We start from the raw sequence: 7,887 nt of genomic DNA, 5'->3' as shown, positions 1-7,887 counted from the left end.
AGAACCCCCACTGCGTGTGTATGTGTTTGTTCCCTATCTGGGAGAGCAGCGGCGTGCTCACCCATCTCTTGGAATCTCTTTTCACCCCGCATCCTGGAGGGGAGAAAAGGGCAGTCCCTTTGGCCCCAACCCTCTAGGGAAAGGAAAAACCTGTTGGGGTCCCATGCGGCCGCCAGAGATGCCCAGCAAGCACCATGCTCTAACCAACTAAGCTAACCAGCAGCCCTGACAGACCTCTTTGAGTGGAAAAAGATGTGAATATATTTGTGGCCCATGTTAATGCTCACAAAGGATGACCTCAGCAGAGGAGGACTTTGATAATCAAGTGGGGAGGATGACCTGTTCTGTGGATACTAGTCAGTCTCTTTCCCTAGCAACCTCTGTCATCATCCAATGGGCTCATAAAATGGTCATGGTGGCAGGGATGGAGGTTATGCATGGGCTCAGCAATACGAACTTCTGTTCACCAAGACCAACCTGGCTACAGCCACTTCTGAGTTTTCAATCTGCCAGCAGCAGAAACCAACCCTGAGCCCCCAATGTGTCACAGTTCCTCAGGGTGATCAGCCAGCTACCGGGTGGTTGATTACACTGGACAGCTTCCATTATGAAGGTTCAGCTTTCTATTCTTATTGGAATAATGATTCTGGGTATAAATTTTCCTTCCCTTCATGCAGTGCTTCTGCCAAAACTACCATCTGTGGACTTACAGAATACCTTATTCCCTATCATGATATTCCACAGTATTGCCTCTGACCAAGAAACCCACTTCACAGCCAAAACAGTGCAGCAGTGGGCTCATGCTCATAGAATTCACTGGTCTTACCATGCTCTCCATCGTCCCGAAGCAGCTGCTTGGTAGAATGGTAGAATGGCCTTTTGAAGTCATAGTTTTAGTGCCAGCTAGGTGACAATACTTTGCAGGGCTGGAGCAAAGTTTTCCAAAAGGCTGAATATGCTCTGAATCAGTGTCCAATATATGGTACTATTTTTCCTATAGCTAGGATTCACAGGTCCAGGAACCAAGGAATGAAAATGGAAGTGGCACCACTCACTGTTATCCCTAGTGACTCTAGCAAAATTTTTACTTTGTGTTCCTATGACTTTATGCTCTGCTGGCCTAAAGGTCTTAGTTCCAGAGGGAGGAATGCTTCCACCAGGAGACACAGCAATAATTTCATTGAACTGGAAGTTAAGACTGCTACCTGGCCACTTTGGGCTCTGCCTGCCTCTGAGTCAACAGGCTAAAAAGACAGTTACAATGTTGGCTGGGGTGATTGATCCAGACTACCAAGGGGAAGTTGGACTACTACTCCACAATGGAGGTAAGGAAAATTATGTCTGGAATACAGGAGATCCCTTAGGGTGTCTCTTAGTATTACCATATCCTGTGATTAAGGACAATAAGAAATTACAGCAACCCAGTCCAGGAAGGACTACAAATGTCCCAGACCCTTCAGGAATGAAGATTTGGGTCACCCCACTCAGTAAAGAACACCAACCAGCTGAGGTGCTTGCTAAAGGCAAAGGGAACACAGAATGGGTAGTAAAAGAAGGTAGTTATAAATACCAGCCTAGCCAGTTAGCTCAGTTGGTTAGAGTGTGGTGTTGTACAACCAAGGCCAAGAGTTCAGATCCCCATACCAGCCAGCCAGCCACAAAAAAACCAAACACACAAGAAACTACAGCTATGACCATGTGACAGTTACAGAAAAAAAAGACTGTAATTGTCATGAGTATTTCCTATTTTGTTAAGAATCACATTTGTGCATATGTGAGGGGACTTCAAAAATGTCATGGAAAATATAATTAAAAGATAAAAATAAAAAATGTAAACTTTGTTTCTCAACATAGCTTTATGAAGTTCAAGACACTTCTGTAAGCAATGATACCAGCTGTTTAGTCCAACCCTAGAGAACTGAGGCTCCTGCATAACCATATCAATGCAGCCTTTTTACATTATTAACCAAAGAAAAATGGGTGCCCTTTAAAGATTTTTTAAGATTAAGAAACAGCTCTTCCACAGGAGACCAACATGCCGCTGCAGCTTCTGCCACCACGTCTCTAGTGATCTCTGAGAAGTGCCAGCACATTTTGCAAGTACTCAACACCAAATGGACGGGTAGTGGAAAACAGCATTTGCCATCACTGCCATTAAGGGTGTGGGGCGAAGATATGCTCCTGTGATGTTGAGGAAAGCAGATATTGACCTCACCAAGAGGGCAGGAAAACTCACGGAGGATGAAGTGGAATGCGTGACCTCCATTATGCAGAATGCAGACTGGTTCTTGAACAGACAGAAGGATGTAAAGGATGGAAAATATAGCCAGGTCCTGGTGAATGGGCTGGACAAGAAGCTCTGTGAAGACCTGGAGCGACTGAAGAAAATTTGGGCCCTTGGAGGGCTGCACCACTTATGGGACCTTTGTGTCCGAGGCCAGCACACCAAGAGCACTGGTCATTGTGGCTGTACCATGAGTGTTTCTAAGAAGAAATAATCTGTAGACCTTGTCTGTTAATAGATAGTGTCTATACCTATGGTTTAAAAAAAAGAAAAAAAGACTAAGAAACAAAAAGAAGTCAAAAGGAGCCAAATTAGGACCAGGAAGTGGAGGCTTAATGATTTCCTATAGAAACTGTCACAAAATTGCCCTTGTTTGATGAGAGGAATGAGCATTGTCCTGGTGGAGAAGGACTCTCTGGTAAGGCTTTCCTGGGCTTTTTACTGCAAGAGCTTTTGCTAACTTTCTCAAAACACTCTCATGATAAGCAGATGTTATCATTCTTTGGCTCTCCAGAAAGTCAACAAGCAAAATGCCTTGGGCATCCCAAAACACTGTTCTCATGACATTTGTTCTTGACTGGACCACTTCCACCTCTCGGTAGCCCTGGCTTTGATTGTGCTTTGTCTTCAGGATCATACTGGTTAGGCCATGTTTAATATCCTGTTACAATTCTTTGAAGAAATGTTTCAGAATCTTGATCCCACTTGTTAAAATTTCTGTTGAAAGCTATGCTCTTGTCTGCAGCTGATTTGGGTGCAACAGTTTTGACACCCATTGAGTGGGATGTTTGCTCCACTGTAATTTTTCAGTCAGAATTGCATAAGCTGAACCCATTGAGATGTCTATGGTGTTGGCTATTGTTTCTACTATTAATCTTCTGTCCTGTTCAATTAGGGCACAAACAAGGTTAATTTTCCTTGCAAATTGATGTGGGTGGTCTGCCACTGTAGGCTTCATGTTCAACATCGTCTTGTTCCTTCTTAAAATGAATTGTCCATGTGCAAACTGCTGATTTCTTCAGGGCTTTGTCTCCATACTTTTTGTAAGGTATGAATGAATTCACCATTCTTCTACCCAAGCGTCATCATACATTTGATATTTGTTCTTGCTTCAGTTTTAACAGAATTCATGTTGCTCTGACAGGGGCTCTTTTCAAACTTATGTTTTATCCCTCTTAGTGCTTCCAACTAGATCCTGTTCAAAAATGTTATAACAAGTTAGTGTAAGTTCATTTGGATGCAAAAAATTTTTGAAATCCATGCACAGTTTTTTTCATAATATGCATTTCCATGATCTTTTGAAAACCCTTTGTATATACATACATTAAGTGAATATCTTAGTTTTTGTTTCTCTCTCTTATTCCTTTATCATGTAACATAACTTATTGACTTTATATCAGTATTTAAGTATTATTAATTTTACATCATAGTATTTAAGTTATCAAATATCAGGAAAAGAGTAAACATCACCCAAGGACTTTATCTCTTCTTTTGAGGAAGAGATTAATGTGTTTTCAGTTGTACACAAGATAGTTGTATCATGTTAGGTGAAACTATTACCTTGTCATTTTCTTTATTTAAAGATTAAGTACATAGAACTGTACAATACAAAGAGGAAACCCTAATATAAAATTAAGTTAATAATAATATATCAATATTGATTCATAATTGTAACAAACATACCACACTAATGTAACATGTTAATAATAGGAGAAACTGTATATGTAAGTGAGGGGAGGACATGGGAACTATCTGTACTTCCTGCTAAATTTCTCTGTAAAATTAAAGCCACTATAAAAATAAAGAAAAAAATAAAGTGCTACAAACAGAAAAAAAAAAAAAAAGATTAAGTGTGGTTTAAGGAGATGAATATGGGTGCCAGGTTGACAAGAGGTGAATTGTGATGATTAATTTTAGGTGTAAACTTGACTAGATTAAGGCATACCTAGAGAACTGGTAAAGCATTACTTCTGGGTGTGTCTGTGAGGGTGTTTCCAGAGGAGATTGGACAAGAAGCTCTGTGAAGACCTGGAGCGACTGAAGAAGTAAGTTGGTGGACTGAGTGGGGAAGATTTGCCCTCAACGTGAGTGAGCAGCACCCCAGTTGGCTGGGGGCTCAGACAGAACAAAAAGGGAGAGAAAAAGGATTTCCTCTCTTTCTCTCCCTCTCTGTCTTTCTCCTAGAGCTGGGACACTGTCCTCCTGCATTTGGACATCAGAACTCCAAGCTCTCTGCCCTTAGGACTCTGGATTCATGGCAGTGGGGCCCCTGGTTCTTGGGTCTTTGACCTTGGATTAAGAATTACATTGGCTTCCCTGATTCTGAGGCTTTCAGACTTGAATTGAGCCACACTACCAGCCTCCCTGGCAGACGGCCTGTCATGGGACTTCTCAGCCTCCATAATTACATAAGCCAAATCCCTTAATAAATACCCTCATCTATCTACCTATCTATCTATCCTATTGGTTCTGTTTCTCTGGAGAACCCTGACTAATATACTTTACAAAAGTGCTTCTGCAGGGCATTTTATTCTTGATTCCTCTCTTACCTGTATAATTCCATGAACCAGTCTCCCCAGCATTTCTAAAGCCAAAGTCATGCAAAGGTATAAATCTCTTGCAGAGATTCTGCAAGATTACCTAGGAAGGAGCTACTCTGATGAGGCAGGTCCTCCTGCAGGATTCCTATGCAGTTAGAGAGGGTGAGACAGGAAATCAAAAACCCAGCCAAACCTTAGTGTGATCACCTCCATTTGATACAGCTGAAATGGCCCTTGGTTTTAAGATCAAAAACATGATTTGGTCAAGCTCTTGTGGCCTGTTCATAATAATCAAATTCACAGGAAACTGAGTTATGAGTCAGAATGCCAAGGGCTGTCTACAGTGCTGTACGTATTTTTCTAGTAACTAGAAAACCTTTGAAATATAATGTGTCCTCCTGCATTGTGTCAAAGGGATGGAAAGCCAAATTTACAATCAGAAAAAATGAGAGAAAAAGCTGTTTCGTGCCAAAGGGTGTTTCATCTGGGTCAGGAGAAGACTGAAACAGGATCATAGCTGTGTGCCTGAAGGATGTGTGACCACCATCCAATGCCTCTCCTGGACAAGCTACATGCCCATGACCCAACCCAAGTTGGCCTCTCTGGTTTTTCGCTTTTTTCCTGATTCCAACTGGACTCTCTACCTTCCTTCAACAGGTTATAATAGTCAGTGAGATCACAAGTTCCCTTCGTGTTAGTCATATTATAGTCATTCCTCTGGGAAATCCACTCAAGTCATCTTCATGGATGTTCTTCTTATCTCTTTAGCAACAAATTTACCAGACTTTTCTGATGGGGTTTATCACTACAAATGACTCATTATGCATAGTTTCATTCATCCCCTTAAATCAGAATAAGTCATTGAAGGCAAAGAACCATGAGCAAGGAAACAAATAGATACTTTATTTTCATTCTCAAAGGATGTTTTTATTTCCAAATTCTGGTCATTCAGGGATGTCTTACTCCATACTCTATAAAATGATTTTTTTTAGTAACTATTAGTAATTGCATAATGAAAAGTTCATTCATTCAATAAGCAGATGTGGATGGCATACTACAGAATAACCTGGAATGAATCCAATTTTGCCCATTCCAATCCATTTACCACTCTGCTATTGGAACAGTCATTTTGAAAGCAAGCACCAGAGTGTTTTGGATTATTCAGTCTCACAATTACGTGTAAGATATCAACAATCCAGCAAAGGATGGGTTGTGCCAAGCCCTGTGCTATTTCTTCTTACTGCTCGTCTAGTCAAAGGTAAAGACTTTGGATTCTTCCTGTGATTCTGGGGCAAAAGCTCTGATCTCCTGAAAGCAATTCTTAAGTAAGCCCACATTCACCTCCCTAAGGGTAAGTCTTTGGTGGACCACACACTCTAGGTGTAAATAAAGTCAGGAAACATTTTGCAGTGCAGAAGTAAATGAGTCTCAAGGTATAATAATGATTTAACTACATACAACAATTTAGAGTCCAAACATAGCACTGGTTAAGACTTCTGTCTAAAATAGCTACATTCTTGTTTTTCTTTCAGTTTTCTCCTAAGAACAAGGGATTAGTACTTGCTTTACATTTGTATAATTAAAGGGTCCATTCACATGATTTTCCAGAGCAAAAAGATAGTTCACAGTTGACTCAGAATGAGATTCTAAATTATATTTTAATTTTCTCTCTCAGCTCAGGTAACCCTTTTCCCAACTTTTGGTCATCACTGCAGAAGTCTTATTTGCAGTGAGAGGTGATAAGGTGGATAGCTGCAAACAGAGCTTCCCTAAATCGGGAAGTGGTCTGGATTGTCATCAACTTCTTGATGATCTCTATTTCAAGGCCACAGGCTCACCCTCAGTGAGCTCAGGTGAAGAAGGCATGGACCCTGAAGTCAGGTAGCAGTGAGTTTGAATTGCAAGAAAGCACTGGGCCTCAGTTTCTTCCTAAATAGAGCGGGTACAGTATCTCATAGAATTTTAGTAAGATTAAATTATGTAATACAGTGAATGCAAAGTGCCTAGACTAAAGTAAGCATGGCCTTTGGCAAATTACTTAACTTCTGTGAGCCTCAATTTTTTCCTCTGTGACTCTGATATAATAGAATAGTGGTTTGTTATGAATTGAAATAGTATACAAACACAACAGACACACAGTACTTCCCCATTTCCTGGCCCCACCTCTTCACCAGCCAATCACAACTTTTATGTTATAAAAAATCAGTTTTGATTCCCTGACACATTTCTATGAAGAGCAACTCACCACAATAAAAACAACAAGCAAAGACAAATTTAAAACATAAACAAATAGCATAAAATTGGGGTGAAAGTAAATATATTAGTGGAGAAAAAAAATGTATTATCTTAATAAAAAAACCTGAAAAACCCAACCGAATGACATAATGTTACAGCATATACACAACCTTCAAAGTATGTCCAGTAATATGTCACTGATTTCCTTCTCTGATGAATGAAGAACATAATTAAACTTTGAGAAAGAGTCAGACTTCTGGAAATAGAGCCACTTGTACCATAGTTTATTCTTCTTAAGAAATTATGATTTATCTTTTACTTTAAATATTTTTTAAAATCATAGTCTCAGGCTCTGACCTTCAGGTATGTTCCTCATTTGTGCTGACTTTATAACTTCACACATTTAACAAAGTCTTATAATAAAGTCCTATGGGAAGATGAATTACTAGTCTTCTAAAACCCCATTTTCCAGTTCCTACTATTTGTATTACTTCCTAATTCCACTATTCTTCAGCTGCTTATGCAAAATCATCAATCACATGTCCTCATACATTTTTTTTGTCGGGGTGTAAATCTGTTAATTCACTTTAAAGGGGTGTCAAGATCTATTACCTTGTCCAAGGGTGCCAATGACTTAGGAAAAATGTCCAATGGGTTCTGATGAAATTGGCCTAAAGGAGTTGTGCAGGGCAAGGCCACACCACCCTATGCGTGGTGGTGCAAATTCTTCCTTAGAGATGTCCATATTCTCACTGCCAGTCCTGAGACAAGACAGATTCTGGCACAGGAAATAAGGAAGGGACCATGGGTCTTTCATTAGGAGGAAGG

The 7,887-nt window shown here is 40.2% G+C and overlaps 1 pseudogene; it reads left to right on the top strand.

The window, feature by feature from the left end:
• Nucleotides 1–730: 730 nt before the first annotated feature.
• On the top strand, nucleotides 731–2,498 carry LOC134385743 (small ribosomal subunit protein uS13-like; annotated as a pseudogene).
• Nucleotides 2,499–7,887: the final 5,389 nt, after the last annotated feature.

The sequence above is a fragment of the Cynocephalus volans genome, chromosome 9 (assembly GCF_027409185.1).
Source record: "Cynocephalus volans isolate mCynVol1 chromosome 9, mCynVol1.pri, whole genome shotgun sequence".
Classification (NCBI taxonomy): domain Eukaryota; kingdom Metazoa; phylum Chordata; class Mammalia; order Dermoptera; family Cynocephalidae; genus Cynocephalus; species Cynocephalus volans.
This window is presented reverse-complemented; position numbering and strand designations above follow the sequence as displayed.